Source organism: Capricornis sumatraensis, chromosome 17, assembly GCF_032405125.1.
Source record: "Capricornis sumatraensis isolate serow.1 chromosome 17, serow.2, whole genome shotgun sequence".
In the NCBI taxonomy this organism is placed as follows: Eukaryota; Metazoa; Chordata; class Mammalia; order Artiodactyla; family Bovidae; genus Capricornis; species Capricornis sumatraensis.
This window is the reverse complement of record NC_091085.1, coordinates 52,943,052-52,959,833: the sequence shown is the minus strand read 5'-3', so window position 1 is coordinate 52,959,833 and position 16,782 is coordinate 52,943,052. Positions and strand designations below refer to the sequence as shown.

The window sequence follows — 16,782 nt, the reverse complement described above, 5'->3', positions numbered from 1 at the left end:
TCTTCTTCCTCCTTCGTCAGCAGAGCTGAACGCTGCTGGGAAGTGCGATGCCAGCGCAGGGTGAGTCTCTCTGGCCATATGACCTGCCCTGGTAGGCACTCTGGTAAATCCACCTCCAGTAACAGGGACCCACTCTCTCGGGGCACATCCATTCTTGGGTCTGTCTGTTAATGAACAGACTCTATTCTCCTGAGGTTTTGTAGTCCAGGTGCTGCATATATTGGGTGGCAGCAAATATTTGATAAGCCCACGGTTGTATCAGTTTTGTTAGGGAAGGAGAGATTTCTATAGCAACATCCAGGCTGCAAGCGGTGTTTACCTAAGGATCGAAATCTCATCCACCATCATTTGACAAATACCCATCAGGGACCTAAGGTGTCAGGCTTGGAGTTTCATTTGTAAACAAGAAAAGCCATGCGTTTCTGCTCTGGAGTAGTTTATATTCTAGTGGGAAAGACAGATCATAAACAAATTAGCAACTAAATAGGTAATTTCAAAGAGCAATAAGTTTAGGAAGACCTTGGGGGAGAAGGATGGAAGAGATGGCAGATGGGGAGGAGCGAGGTTGTGGGGAGCAGGCAGGTGTCTCAGAGGAAGTGACAATTGAACGGCCAGAAGAGGCTCGTCTCTAGAAGGCCTGGGAGAGGAATCTTCCAGGTTAAGAACCAGCAAGTGCAGAGGACAGGAGGCAGGAATAGATGAGGCTGGTGTATCATGGAGGGAGGGCAGTGAGCATGGGGAGTTTTCTGTTTGCAAAGCACATCATGGGTTTTCCAAGCAGACTGCGAATTACTTATGGAGACTCTGGAGAGGACTTCCAGGCGATCCCTCGGAGAACGTGGGGGGGGGGGGCTGACACCCCCTGCACAGTCCACGCGTGTACATGCCCGATGCTGTCTATCTGGACAGACAACCCCCTTTGCTCTTGTGATGAAGCATCAAGTGAGAGTTGGGTTAGCAGACTTTTCAGCAACCCCATCAGACAGAGTCACCAAGAGCCTCTGGGTTTTGCCTGGGAATCCTGATGAAATGAAGCCCAGGTCTGACATGTCTGGGTCCTCTGGGTGGTGAGTTTTTAGAGGTTCAGAGCAGGTGGTTCTATCATAGGCCTGAGGGGCATGAGCCCACCTCTCTGCCCAGCACCCTTCGTGGTGAGTCTTTGTCCAGGCAGGTATGAGCCCCAAACACTCCCAGTGGGAGTGTTTTTTTAAAGGTGTGACATTTAGGGATGAGTTGATCGGTGCGCCTCCCTTTCTGTTTCCATCCTTCCCACTTGCTCAGTCAAAACCCTTTCTCTTGTTGACCTCAGTTCTTTGATCCTAAATCAGGGAGCATGCTGATTCGGGGACCAATGGTAGCTGGGGAGACCAGCTGGGGGCAATTGCTAGTGATTTAAAGAAAAATGAAATAAGACAACAAGAGTACCTTGAAGTGGAGAGGGTAAGTCCCTATTTGCGGGACCTAAGCATCAGCTACTTTGACCGCAAGAGGTGGACCCATTCTAGCGGTCCATCCACCTGGTTCCTTTCTCTGCCTCCCTTGCTTGTCCTGGTCCACAGGTTCTGCTACCACTCGTGTCTCTTAGCACATCAGGCCCCAGAAAGTAAGAAGCACGGCCTCCAAGAGGCTCACTCCCCTCCTTCTGTCCACCACACCGCCCCTTTGTTCTCCCTCCTGCCAGCGCCTTGAACCTCATGGCTCACTCAGCGTCCCTCTGGTGTCATGGGGAAAACCCAGCCACTCTCTTTAGCTCCTGGAAGAGGCACTGTGCTGCCTCCAGGCAGAACCTATGTGGTCCTGTGGCCAAGCCCCCTTCCTTGACAAGTGGAGAAAGTGAGGCCCAGAGGGCGGGGTGGCCCAGCCTGTCATCCATCCATTCATCAGTGAATTGCTGAGTTCCAGGTGACCCCTAGGCTTTGCCTTTTTCTAGAAAATTCAGTGCTCAAGATCTTGAGTGGGGATGGAGACACAGCATGTGAAGGCAGTCATGGTAGGGTAAGGTGGGAAGACAGCGGTGGCCCCACGGGGCCTCCTGAGCTGGGGGTGATGGGCAGAGACCCCGAGGGAGGAAGGGACCCCAGGCAGAGGAGCAGCAGATGCAAAGGCCGGAGCAGGAGTGGCCAGGGCTGGTGCAGCTCCCAGGAAAGGAGCCAGGGGCTTCAGACCTGAATGTCCAGGGGGCTGAGAGTGGTGTGAGTGGGGGGCGTCATGGAGGGTGGGGGCGAGGTGAATTGAGACCCCTCACCCAGCTGACCAGGCAGCCTCTGTGGATGCAGATGCTGCTGCCCCTTTTTCGATTGAGAAAAACTGGAGATTAGTTTTGTGCAAAACTCTTGATTGTTTAGATGTGTCGTTAATTATCCTTTCCAGGCCACGTGTCAGAGGTGGGCCTGGCCCAGTCCGATGCCCACAGACCAGCAGCCTGAACTGCACGTGCTCAGGGACCACTGGGTCTTGTGAAGATGCTGACCTAGGCTCCACAGGTCCAGGTGGGACCTGAGTAGAGCTCAGGCTCTAATGGCTCCAGACTACTCTGTGAATAGACCCTGGGTGCGGCCATCTCCTCTATAAAAGTCAGGTCAAGCTTGTGCTCACGTCCTGTGAAAATGGCCAGGCTGATCATTACAGATATGAAGGGTGGGTTAATCTGATTCCAAGTGTGTGCTCACTAGAGGGTGGAGATGGGTGATCTTGGGTGATCTTGATTGGGGTCTGAAGGGAGGGGGTCGGACAGATCCCCGCTGGGAAGTTAGGTGCAGAGGAAGCTAGTGAGACTGCCTTTGGGGAGAGGAGTTCCAGGGACACAGGAAACAAACAAGACAGTGAGCCGCAGGCTGGGCAGACCCAGAGTCAGCAGGGCTAGTGTTCTGCCCTGCAGGGGGGTCTTCAGGGTGATCCCCTGACAAGGGCAGTTCTGGAGTCATTGGAGGCAGCTGTGGTCCAAGGGTGGGTCACAGAGCTGGGTGCCTGCTGATGACAGGCACCACTTTGGGGTCTGTTGCCTCCTTCGGACCTTGCCGTGGGGGGTGGGGCCTGTCACCATCACCATCACAGATGAGGGCTTGGGGACTTGCCTGAGGTCACCTGGGGACAGAGTCTGGAACTGAGCTCTGCTCTCCGACCCCAGAGCTTAGGCTGGTGGCCATGCCCAGGGATGGCCCACAAGCAGAGCTTCCTCCTCCGCATCCGTTACATGCGTGTGTGCGCGTGCTAAGTCACTTCAGTCATGTCAGATCATGCGATCCCATGGACTGTGGCCCACCAGTCTCCTCTGTCCATGGGATTCTCCCGGCAAGAACACTGGAGTGGGTTGCCATGCCCTCCTCCAGGGGATCTTCCCCAGCCAGGGATCGAACCCGCATCTCTTGTGTCTCTTGCATTGGGAGGCAGATTCTTTACCACTAGCGCCACCTGGGAAACCCCGATCCTTAAAATACCAAGGGCTAAATCTAATTTCCTGTATGATGTGGGTAGGTCTGCAGAGCAGTGGGAGTGGGCAGGGGCTCCCAACACTCGGCAGGAAGTTGTGTTTGTGCCTGTGGGTGGGAGAAGATGGAAGGGAGGAGCTCGGTCCAGGAAACTAAGAAACCAGGGTCACACAGCATCTGTGATTACAGATCCATCCCTACTCAGCAGCGATGCCAGATTTAGACAGCCTGTGGGTGTCTTCGTGGAAGCAAATCATATCTACTCATTGCCAGGAAAGGTCGATTTGAAAACGGTTTAAAATTATCCATGCTAAAAATGAACATGTTCATGAACATTTAAAAAAAAACAAGGCAGTTATCACAAGTAGATGCCAGATCCGTGGTGCTTTTGGAGAATTAGTAAAAACAGCACAGATGGTTTTATTTTCCTGATGTTGAGGCTGAGTCTTCCTAAGCTCTGCCTCCCGGCCCTGGTCTCAGGCTCTTGGACAGGTTCTCTCCTGAAGCTTACATGCACCTGTGAGCCCTTCTCTCTGTCCGTCTCTCCTGGCTCCTCTCCCACCCAGCTTCCTCCTTGGTGGTTGGCTCTTGGAAGACCTTTCCTCCCCGAGTGAGTCAAATAAGAGTCAAGAGAAACTGGGCTGAACCCTGGCCTGTGTGATACACTCCCATTGATGCACTTGTGTGGAATGATCCCAAATGAGTGAGTAACAATTCACAGCTTGGAGAAGCAGTTGCTAAAGACTGAGAGCCTATCATTGAGGGCTCCTTCCTGACTCCCAGTGCCATGTGGCTGAACAAGTGCGTGGATGAGGGAGTCAGTTCCACACGGGAGAGGAGCTTAGGGAAACACAGAGTGTTCTCCCTGGACGCTGGAATGCTGAGTGCATGTGGGTTTAGCCTGTAACCCCGATTCCCAGGCATAGGGACCGCAGGTGCGCAAACACAGATGCTAGAACCTCCCTCATCTCCAAGGACTGACCAGCAGGGGTCACCGGGGACCGAGGAACAGAGGCTCCCACTGTTGGGCTGCTCAGGTGGGCTGGTCCAGGCAAGATCTGGGGATAGGGGCAGGTGGGTTTCTTGTTGAAGCCACGGTAACCGCAGTGTCAGACTTATGAATGGAATTTATAGGCAGGGAAATCAGAACAGGCAGGATTTGGAGGAGGTGAGAACAGGGAAACTGGAACAAAGGCTGAAGGTATCTTGCCTTAGGGGGAATTCAGTCCTTCCTGTGTCTGGGATCCCCACCCGAGGCTTGCATTTCAGAGCACAGGCTTGCTGTCTAATGTGGGAAAGCTGTGCTCTGACAAACAATCATGGTGATGGATGAACCTGGTGATGCCCAAGGTGAGGTGGTGGTGGGCACAGCCCAGAACTGGCGGGAGTGCTGGAGGCCCACGAAGCACAGCTCAGACTTTCTCCAGGGCGCTGGCCCCTGGCTCCCTTGTGGGCTCCTTCAGTGCAGCCTGAGTGTGGGCATCTATCCTGGGTGGGCTCAGGAGCTCTGTGCCTGGACAGGTGCCCCTGGGAGAGCTGGACCCCAGGGCCCCCTCACCTTCCCATCAGCCAGGGAGCCTGGGGAAGGAGCAGTTTCCTAAGACGGGGTCACAGCCCGTGGTCTGCAGGCTGACTTTGGCCCGTAGACCTGTTCTGGTTAGCCCTTTTGTCCATGAAAATGAATGTGTTAGTCGCTCAGTCATGTCCAACTCTTGCGATCCCATGGAATGTAGCCCGCCAGGCTCCTCTGTCAATGGGGTTATCCAAGCAAGAATACTAGAGTGGATTGCCATTCCCTTCTCCAGGGGATCTTCCCAACTCAGGGATCGAACCCAGGTCTCTCGAATTGCAGGCAGAGTCTTTACTGTCTGAGCCATCAGAGAAGCCCCCCATTTGTCAATATTTCTTTAAAAAAATATTTTATTGAAGTATAGTTGATTTACAGTATTGTATTTATTTCTACTGTTCAGCACAGTGACTCAGTTATGCATATATACCTATTTGTTTTCATTATGGTTTAATCACAGACTATTGAATATGTTTCCCTGTGTGATACAGTGGACCTTGTTGTTTATCCATCCTATATATAGCTGTTTGATCTGCTAACTCCAAACTCGCAGTCCTTCCCTCCCCCAGCTGCCTTCTCCCTTGGCAACCACAAATCTATTCTCTATGTCTGTGAGTGTGTTTCTGTTTCATAGATAAATTCTTTTGTATCATATTTTCGGTTCCTCATATAAGTGATATCTCATGATATTTGTCTTTGTCTGAAAGACCCCGATGCTGGGGAAGATTGAGGGCAGGAGGAGAAGGGGACGACAGAGGATGAGATGGCTGGATGGCTCAATGGACATGAGTTTGGGTGAACTCTGGGAGTTGGTGATGGACAGGCAGGCCTGGCGTGCTGCAATTCATGGGGTCGCAAAGAGTCAGACAGGACTGAGCAACTGAACTGAGCTGAACTGATTTGTCTTGGCTATTGGAAATAGCGCTGCGGTGAACTTAGGGGTGCATGCACCTTTGTGAATTATAGTTTTCTCCAGATACATGCCCAAGAGTGGGATCGCTGGATCGTATGGTAGCTCTAGTTTTACTGTTTTGAAGAATCTTCATACTGTTCTCCATAATGGCTTTACCAATTTACATTCCTAGCAACACTGTAGGAGGGTTCCTTTTTCTCCACATCCTCTCCAGCATTTATTTGTAGACTTTTTATTGATGGCCTTTTTGTCATTTGTCGATACTTCAAAATTCAGTTATTATCTAAAATTTCGGATTTCTAGTTTTCTTTTTTAAAAAAAAAAAAAGAGGAAAAAAAGATCTGACCACAGAGAGCTTCGACTCCTGAGCAAACAGTCATGGCCCCTGCAGGCAGGGGTCTGCACTGCAGTTCTCCAGAGCCCCCAGCACGCCCTATCGCCTTCCTCACACTAGGGGCCATTCATCGTCATGTTCGCATTGTGCTTTTAGGGAGGCAGCAAAACGCTGCTTATTCTTTCCTAGGGAAGAGAAATGACATATCTACTAAGAGGAACTTTAGGAAAAGAAATGAAGATAAAGACGTTTCTTTTTGGAAGAATAGTCTTGCTTGTTTATTATGTATGCAAGCTCCCAGATGGCCTCATGAATTTATATAAGCTGCCTCTCTGAGGGCAATGGTGTTTGCGGTCTCTGACTCAGAGGAGTCCATGTCCTGAAGCAAACTCCAGGTTTTTCTGGGCATTTCTAAATCTAGCCGCTGGTGGGAAAGGAAGGGCATGGCTAGGGCACACCATGCCTTCCTGGCACTGGAGCTGCAGTGGTGGTGGGTGGGGGCACCTGCTTTCACCAGGGCCCCTCCCCCATCTCTGAGGTCCCATGTCCACCCTGGCCAATGGTTAGAGGATCGCCTGGGCTGCAGCCACCTGAGGCCGTGCCCCCAGCTCTGGCTGCCAGGGAGGGCACAGGGTGGGTGTGGGGTGGACCCTAATTACAAGGCAGCCTGGGGCTAGTGAACTGCCCCCTCTCTGAGCTGTATTTGTGGTCCTGGTGGGTGTATCAGAGACAGACTGGGCCAGGATTTAGTTGGTGCTGGCAGAGGGCTCAGTTCACCATCAGGAAGTGATGTCTCCAAGTGTGCACATCACTTACTCTGATGAGCACCTACTGTATACAGCTCTATCCCTAAGCAGCGGCCCCATTCTGTCTCTTGGTCAGTTGAATGCTTGGTTCATCCCCCGACACTCTGCATGGCTCTGGGCAAGTGCCTTCTCTGAACCTCAGCTTACCTGCCTGTGACATGAGTGGGGACCCTCTCCTTGTGGAGTTGTAGTAGGAAGTCAGATGCATCTCAGCCCTGAGAACTGAACTCTAAGCACCCAGTGGTGAGTACTGAGTTCTGAGCACCCAGCCCAAGTACTGAGCTCCAAGCACTGAGTCATGAGTACTGAGCTCTGAGCACCCCACCCCAGGCACTCAGGCTGACTGAGACTGCAGTGATGTCAGCAGTGGCACCCGCCTGGGATGTGGCCAGTGGAGCCATGTCAGAGAGGAGTAGGCAGGGGACTGGGGTGCCCTGAGCCTGGGGACCCCAGACCTCCCTACATGGCAGTGTCAGAGCACATGTCCCAGCGTCGTCCTTCTCCTTTCATTCTTTGAAAGGACAGCAGGGTCCTGTGCTCTGGGCACAGAGTCCAGACTACTATTTCCCTGTTAATGGGAGTCCTGTGGGAGGAGGGAGCTGAAAAGTCTCTTGTTTTGCCCTTTTCTCTCCCAGGGTGTAAGGCCTCACCCTGTGGGTTTCCACGGAAGGGGGCTGTCCTAAATGCCTTTCTCTTATGGATCCAGAAAGTCTCCCTACATCACGCCTCAGGTCCCTGGTCTGTTATGTAGCAAAAGGGGGAGCTGACAGGCCCCCACTGGGTCCTGGCTCATCCTCTGGGCTCTGACTTGCACACCTGCCCTCTGTGCGTGTGTGTCATTTGCTCAGTTGTGTCTGACTCTTTGCAACCCCATGGCTCCTGGGTTCTTGGGATGCTCCGGGCAAAAATACTGGAGTGGGTCGCCATTCCCTTCTCCAGGGCATCTTCCAAACCGGGGATCGAACCCAGGTCTCCTGCATTGCAGGCAGATTCTTGACCATCTGGACCACCAGGGAAGCCCGCCTGCTCTCTCCCTTTTGCAGATTCACCAGCCAAGCCCTTCCAGGCTGTGTGTGGACTAGGAACTTCCTCTTCTGACCCTGCACCCTCCATGGAGCCTGAGAGCCTGGGATGGTGCTGAGCTGGGCACTGGGGACGGCGAAGAGTGCCTCCCTTCTCCCTCCTCCCCACCCCTACTCACTCCCATCTCTCCCCCTCCCCCTCCCCCCTCCCCTGCCCCTCCCATCTCTCTCCCTCCCCCCTTCTCTACCCCTCCCGTTTCTCTCCCTCCTGCCTCCCTCCAGGGCTCCCAGGGCCCTTTCCTTGAGTCCTCGCCTTGCTGCCTCTCTGGGGTGGGCATATTGGCTGAGCTCTGGGGCTGGGCCACTGCCTGTCACCCATCTCTCCCCCTAGAACCCCAGGCATGCAGGCACTGGGCCAACCTGGGAAAGAGTTGCAGGAGGAGGGATCAGAGGTTCGGGGAGCTCGGCTTGTCCATGAACCTGACTCTGCTGTCCTGGGGACAGTGCCTCGCTGTGGGCTCAGCACCGCCTCCTGGCAAATTTAATTATCCTCCTGTCCTTCAACCAGACCCAGGCTACTACCTTAGAGGAAAAGCAGCCATTGCTTTATTTATCCTAGACTCTTCTGAGAAAGCTCTGATCTGGAGCTGCAGGGGGAGCTGACAGTGGGATCCCGAGGACTCCTGTCTCCGAACCCCCCTCAGGAGGGAGAGCTCGCTCCCTTGGGGGAAGGGGTGGTGAGGGTAGCAGCCAGGAGCGAGGATGCAGGGGTGGAGTCAGGGTGGAGCCGGGGGCATCTCCATCTCGAGGTAAAAAGACTGCTTTGCGGCCCACCTGCCAGAGGGAGGGCAACAAGGGGGAGAGACAGAAGGCAGGGCAGAGAGCCCAAGGGTTCTGTAGCCATTCAAGGTGGTCAGCTCTGGGCTGGAGGACTGAGCTGGGGACTGAAGTGTGTTCTGACCCAGATCGGGTGCACTCTGCATTTTTTGTCATAAACATGATGGATCACCACGTGCCGGTGGGAAAGGGGATCCTCTTGGAGAAGTTCCCTCCACCCATGTCAGGGGTGAGGGGCCCTACAGGAGCCCGAGGACTCCTTGCAGGACTGAGACAAAGCCAGGGCCAATTTCTCAGGCTATGTTTGCTGTAAAGATGCCATGCTACTTGGGAAAATGCACTAAATAGCACAGAAGACGGACGTGAACTCCGGGGGCCCATCCCCTCTCGTGTCTCCCAGCCCCCTGCCCAGAGCAGGGCCGACTCTGTCACCTCAGAGACGGTCTCCGTGTCACCCTCTGTTCCTTAAACACAGAGTTGTGTGCTGACTTTTGAGAGACGTATCAGCGCATCCTGGCGACTGCTTCATCTCTGTCTATGTGGACCTGCCTCATTCATTTTCACCACTGGGTCCCCCTCTTCCCCCACCCTCAACCCAGGGGTTTCTCTAAGCCTCTGTGGATCCATGTCAGGTGACAACAGTCTTTGGGTGCTGCAAACAATAAATATCTGTGAGCAGACACCCTTTCCGGCACTGCACGTGCGTCAGTAGGACAAATCACCGCAGTAGACTTGCTGGGTAGAGCAGCCCAAGGTTTGAACTTCTCGTAGGTGCTTGAAGCCACCATTTATGGGGAGGTCTGCTCCGGCCTCGCCTCTGTGCAGAGAGCGTCGGGGTGGCTGGTGTGTTGGCTCTGTGTCATCCCATCGTCCACGTGCCTTTCACAACAGTTGCTCTGTGTATTTTGCAATCTTGGTCTTGAGTCCCCACCCCATCCCCACCCCCACATGTAAAGCCGGAGATCACACAGCTTCCAGTTAGCATCTTGGGAGCTGGCAGCCTCCCAGCCCTGCTGGCAGGCTCAGGGGCAGAGGCACAGACTCCCTGACTCCCACGGCCCAGCTGCCCAGGGCTGGATGCAGGAGGGATCCAGTCCCCAGGACCCTAGGCATGTCTGGATCCTGGGCCTTTGCTCTCAGACCCACCCCTCCCTCTGCTGGACTCAGCATCCTAGGGCTGACCAGTGCTGGCTATTCCTTGGGGCCCTGGCAGGAGATGGGAGGGGTGAGGCCAAGTGCCGTCCTCTCTCTCCTTGAGCCTCAGGCAGCTTTCCTGGCAATGGCCTTGTCTCTGCAGCCTCCTGCTGGCAGCTCCTCCAGCCCGTGGCCTTGGCTTCCCCAGGTGACCTCTGACCAGGGCAGGTGGCTTCTGGCTGTGATTTAATTAATACCTGGGTAACACATCATTCCTGTGGCATCTCTGTTCTCCTTTGCAAACATTGCCCTGAATTAAATTACTCATTTTTTTTGAAAGGCTAAAGTAGTTACTGTCTTCCCAGTCAGCCTCAGACTGGTACGGAGCTGTATGACTGAGTGGAGATGGTTAAGACAGCCCCAGGGGCCTGGTCTGGGTAACAAGGGAGTGAAACGGCTTAGTCCTAGTCCCCGGCTGACTCTTCTGATGAGGTGACTCGCCTGAGGAAGGCAGGTAGATAACACCTTTTTAAAGACGTGGACCCAAGTCTTCATGCATCTGGTAGGGTTTCTCCCCCACCAGTGCACCCCTGTAGCCCACGATGGTGCCCTTCAAGCAGCCAAGAAGCTTGGAGCTCTGGTCTCGTTTCCATCACTGGAACATAGTGAAAGTCACCTGCAGGCTGGACTGCGTGCAGAAGGTGTTGCTAGTGAAACCCACAGATGATTAAGCCCAGGGACTGTTGTCAAACATCGGCTGCCCAGCAAGCCACATGCTCTTCCTGTCCAGGGCTGAAGGAAGGCACATGGTTTAGCCAGGGTCAGAGGGGACCAGCAGAGGGGCAGGCTCCAGCAGAGCCTGGGTCCCAGCAGAAGGTAGACCAGAAGGCAAGACGGAGCAGGCCTTGCAAAGAGCCAGAGGTGGGGTGGCGGAGGCAGGGGAAACTGACGGAATGCAGGGTCCAGGAGCACTGAGTGGCTGAGAGCATCTACAGCCGGGCCGACCCAGCGAGTGGGCTGCATGCTCTCAGATTGTCCCCACTTGTCCTTCACTCTGCTCGGCCACAGGTTCCCTTGACAACTGGCTTCCTGCCGAGCCCAGCCAATGAGAGGCAGGCATGAAGTGATACCCGTCTGCTCTCTGCTCAGATGCTCCTATGCCGCCCATGGCCCCTCCGTGGTCCCTGCTCCCGCCGTACCGCCCTCCCTCCATGACCCCAGCTCAGGGGACAGGCCTGTTGTGCTTCCAGCTCTTCAGTGGGCCTAGCTCTGCTCACATCACCCCCTCCTGTTGTCCTTCCCACCCTACAAGGGTAGAAGTTCTTGCTGTGGCTGTTTTCTGGGGACTGTCCCCATCACCTCCTTTTCTGAGGGTTCCCATACTTTGTCCTCCACTTCCTATGTTCAGTCCCCTCTGCTGAATTCCTGGGAAGGCCTTCCTTTCCTGTGTGGACCCTCCTGAAAGAGTAAGTGAGTAAGGCGGTGAGGTAGATGCTGGCGGGACAAAGCACTGGGGGGCTTGCAGACCCAGGCAGGAACGAGGATTTCATTCTGGGCGCAAGGGTACCCAGGAGGTGGGTGAGCTCAGACCCACGTCTGCTGGGTGGAGACTTGGCTGAAGATGGTGTGCAGTCAGGGAGCAGCGAGGCAGTCCAAGAAGTAGAGGAGGTTAAGACGGAGGCTCTGGAAACTGAGGATTAGGAGAGATGTATGCCTAGTGTTAGCAGAGGAGCCAACAGGACTGGGTGGGGATGAGCTTTGAGGGGAGAGAGAAGACCTGGAATGACTCTCACGTCTAGGTACCCCCTCCCATCCCCGACAATCACCTCCAGCAAGGCCTCTGATTATTTCCATCTAAGCCTGATCAAGCTCAGAGCTAGTGACCTTATTTATTCAGTCATGTATTTATCAGTATCTGTTTGTGCCTTTGTTCATTATCTGCTTTCCCTACTGCAGGTTAAGCCCGAGGCTTGGCACTCAGTGGGTGCTTAATACATGCTTGCTGCCGATGGGGGTCCAGGCCATCTGGGGTCAGTCCAGTACTGCCTCGCCAGCTGTGTAGTGATGGGCAGTCACATTTCTTTAACATGAGAACCGGGATGCCACTCACAGCCTCCTCTGCTGGTTTGGTGCCTGTATACAGTAGATGCCCAATAAAGGCACTTCTGTTCTCCCCATCTTAACCATCCAGTCTGCTGTGAATGCTTCATGACCCCAGGTGAATCTGATCTTTGGTTCATCTCTTGAACATCTAGAGTTTGCCAGTCCTTGTCAGAGGCTGGGGATCTGAACAGGAGCAAGACAGACAACCCTTGTCTCCATGGACCTCACCGCTAGAGTGCACCCTGCTTCCGGTTCAGGAGGTCCTTGCCTGTCCTCTCTGTCTGCTTCCGGTTGCATGTTGGGGCCAGTGTGAAGCCCACTTTCCCTCCTATCCAACTTCACAAGGCACAGGCTGTTGGCAGCTTACGGTGGAGCCATGTTTAACACAGGTTCACTTAACACACTGGCAAACCAGTGGGCTGAACATGCGTTAAAGTTATCAAGCTCTTATATAAAAAGAGAGGGGGAGTAAACCCTTCAGGCAAGCAGAGTCTCTCAGATTATCCCAACACCAACACACACATTCTGCTCTGTGGATCTGACAGCTGTTTTGAACAAGAAAAATCTGAAGACCCCGACTTCTGCAGGCAGGTTCCTCCTGTGGTCTGCCTCAGTGTTACTCAGACCACTGTGCTGAAGAATGATGTATGAGGTTACCTGCTCAGACCATGGCTTGTAGGGGACCTGAGAGGTTTTCAAAGGTCCTTCTGATCACCTCTCATTTTCCCCTCATAGGCTTGCTTTATCATGCAAGTGCCGTTTAAAGTATGACCTTCCGATATATTAATAGCTTGCCTTATGCTCTGTATGAGCATTTTGAGACTAGCTAAGAAGGCAATGGCACCCCACTCCAGTACTCTTGCCTGGAAAATCCCATGGACTGAGGAGCCTGGTGGGCTGCAGTCCATGGGGTCACTAAGAGTCAGACACAACTGAGCAACTTCACTTTGACTTTTCACTTTCATGCATTGGAGAAGGAAATGGCAACCCACTCCAGTATTCTTGCCTAGAGAATCCCAGGGATGGGGGAACCTGATGGGCTGCTGTCTATGGGGTCGCACAGAGTCGGACGCGGCTTGAAGTGACTTAGCAGCACCAGCAGCAACCAGGATGATAGCTCTGCTCAATGGAGGAGCCTTATCTCATTTTTAAAGTGTTCCCTATTGTGGTTGGCTTAAGGCTGGCTTTGGTGGGGTTGGTAAAAGCTGTGATGAAGAGTTGGTTGATGGTGAGTTTTGATTAATGGTACGGTTGGTTGATGGGTTGAGTTGGTTGATAATAGAGTTGGCTGATGGTGGGGTAGATTGACAGTGGGGTTGGTTGCTGGTGAGATTGACAGATGATGTGGGGTTGGTTGATGGTGTAGAATTGGTTGATAATAAAGTTGTTGATGGTGAGGTTGATTGATGGTGAAGTTGGCTGATGGTGGGGTGGGTTGATGGTTGAGTTGGTTGATAATAGGGTTGGTTGAGGGCTTCTGTTGTAACTCAGATGGTAAAAATAAATTACTGCAATGCAGGATACCCAGGTTCAATCCCTGGGTCAGGAAGATCCCCTGGAGAAGGGAATGGCTACCCACTCCATGATTATTGCCTGGAGAATTCCATGGACAGAAGAGCCTGGTTACAAAGAATTCTTTGCCTCGGGTTGCAAATAATCAGACTGAGCAACTAACACTTTCAGTTTTTCCACGGGTTGGTTGACAGTGGGGCCACAGGGCATATGGTAGAGTACGGGGCAGCTGTGGGTATGAGGCTAGGGCTGGACTCTCATTTATCAGGAGCGCTAGGCAGAGCCTGTGTGCAGAAAGCAGGTAAAGATTTCAGTGAGTGTGGCTGGCCAGGTAGAGCCCTCACATCTGGAAGCTTTTATGCTGTGCAGTGAACCTCACATGAGCCCACAGGAAGCTCACTAGGGCTCTGTGAATGGAGGAGGTAATGTTTCATTATTTTTCTAAGAGGTATACACACAATGATGTACATTAAATACATATTTTATGGTGGATCAGTGGGGGAGTCAGGGGAATAGACTCGAGGGCTCTTTCTGCCCTGAAACCTTCAGCAAATGAACCCTCATTCTCAGTGGTACCTGCTGTTCTCAGAGCTGTGGGTGATCAGGCAGCGGAAGTTTCAGGAACGTGATCTCTGTCCTCAAAGAGCCTCCCATCTCTCTGGGAGAGAGAAGACTTCCCCCCATGAAATGTGACTGGTGTCAGAGAGTGGGATGCTCACATTGTGGGGATGTGAGATGTTTGGGCAGCAGAGCAATGAACAGGGAGGGGGACGAGCTGAGACCTCAGGGTGCAGAGGACTCCGTGCACAGAACTTGTGCTCCGAGGCCAGACTAGGGAGGGGACTTCCCAGAGGCAGTGGGGTGAGCATGTCACCAAAGGCAGCCTACCTTGTTGATACAGACATGCTGGTATATTTCATTTGCTGGCATTTCCACTGGTCATTTAAGTTAATTTCAATTTAGTGAGTGCTGCTGAGGTCGACCTCAGTTTCCAAGAACAGTTGATGGCCTGCTGATGTCTATAAACTCTGGTAACCAACACTTCACACCTTCTCTAGGCAAGGATCATTGTAACGATGGCAAGACACTTCTATTGTCTTATGAGACAGCAAGGAAAGATGACATATTCAGTATAATGTTAGTGTTTCCTCTTTGGGTTTTCATTTCCCTTTCTCAAAAGCATCACTTGAAGTAACAGCACTTCTAAAGATGTACTCTCTTCCCCTCCCCCAAAGAGTTTGAGAAATGCCAAGTTTAACACAGTTCTCTCTTGCTATATATATATGTGTGTGTGTGTGTGTGTGTGTGTGTGTGTGTGTGTGTGTGTATTCACCTGTAGGATTTCTCAGAAGCCTTAGATTGCTTATATTCACCAAAACATCTTTAAAAGCAGATAGAGAGTGCAACTTTTCTGAAACTTATCTAAAACCAGAAACATCATTTCACAGAAGACCAGTGACAACATCTCACAGGAATTAGAGTGTTGAGTGATACCGTGTGGGAGCGTGGCTCCAGGAATATATTTCCGTTCGCCTTCCTAGGGGATCTGATGACTTGGAGCACCGTGTGTTCCATCTGCAGATGGGGAAGGATTCAAGATCTTGTGATGTTACTGAGAAGGAAGGCTGCTGGAGTGGCCTCACCCGCCTAGGAAGCTTGCTGTGCTGCAAAGATAGGAGTTGCTCACAAGGGCCCTGCCTTGACATCTAGGGCTGCTGGGTCCAGGCTTCAGCCTCCCCTGCCTCCCTTCAGCCAGAGATCGGAAGTGTTTCCTGACCCCTGGGGATGAGCTGAGTGACTCAAATCTGAAGGAAGTAGACCCCATTGAGTGATGAGTCCTCAGCACAGACCTGCTGGCTCCCAAATTGTTCCTTGCGACCCACTTACGTTTCCTGGTGGGGCCTCCTGTGCCTGTAGCATTTCCCGCATCCTGGCCAACAGCCCTTTTACAGATCTCAGTGTTTCCTCCTTCTGTTCCTGGTTAGGTCCCAGGTGGCTCAGTGGTAAAGAACCTGCCTGCCAAGGAGATGCAGGTTCATTCCCTGCGTTGGGAAGATCCCCTGGAGGAGGGTATGGCAACCCAGCCCAGTATTCTTGCCTGGAGAATCCCCATGGACAGAGGAGCCTGGCGGGCTACAGTCCATGGGGTCACAAAGAGTCAGATGTGACTGAAGTGACTTAGCATGCATGCTCAGGTCCCAATGAACAGGGAAGAAGGTAGTTTAGCTGGAGGTCAAGGTTCTGGGTGTCCTGGACAAGGCTGGAGGGTCCTTGATGTCCAGGGCTGGACACAGATGCAGAACGAACTCCAGGCTGGGTCTTTGATGCTGGTGGAGGAGCCATGAGCCCCAGCAGGAAGTGTACTGCAGCGACCTTTGCCAGAAGCTGGTCTTCCAGTTGTGTGGCTTAGGGAGCACGGAGTTTCTTGGATCCCAGGTTCAAATGTGTGTGACCTTGAGATCCTAGCTCCTGGAGTCTTAGATTGGTCTCTTAAGTGAGCTGTGGTTTCTGTCACCATCCTTTGTGACTTTGCATCCACTTAACCCACTGAATTTGTTTATGCTGTATTTGACATCAGGGATAATAGCAAACTCTTATGTTGCTCTGAGCATCTTACATGTTTAAATTCATTCCTAGGTCATTGACTGAGGACAAGGGCATGTTGCGACTTGAACCAGGGCCTATGGGTCAGGCTCTTAAGCAAACACTGCATCTCCTGGGCAGCTGTGGATGTCACATTCTCGACAGGGAGGCACAGAGCAGGCAGGCTGCATGGGGATGGGTGGGGGAGGGGTAGGCAGTAGGCTCACAGAGACTGGTAGGTGGAGGAATCTGAGTGACTGGTGGAGCCTTTTGGAGCATCTGAAATGTACAGAACCAAGAGCCAACATCAAGGCCTCGCCCTCTTGATGGCAACAGCAGTGTATCTGGCAGAGGCAGGGACTGTCAGTCACCACCAATTCAAAACGGCCCGATGACTACCTGGTGCTCAGCTGTGCATTAGCCCGGAACCCTTTCCAACCTGAATTCTACCCCCTCTCCTCAGTCCGGCTCGGGCGGCACTAACCACTGGGCCAGTTCCCCTGTAGGACCTGGACCAGATGGCTGACCACCTCCGCTCTGCTT

General features: G+C 52.9%; 1 protein-coding gene across 2 annotated transcripts in view; it reads left to right on the top strand.

Annotated features, from left to right (window-relative positions):
• ADGRD1 (adhesion G protein-coupled receptor D1) overlaps positions 1-16,782 on the top strand; it is a 173,954-nt gene that overhangs the window by 125,287 nt on the left and 31,885 nt on the right. The window lies entirely within an intron of this gene.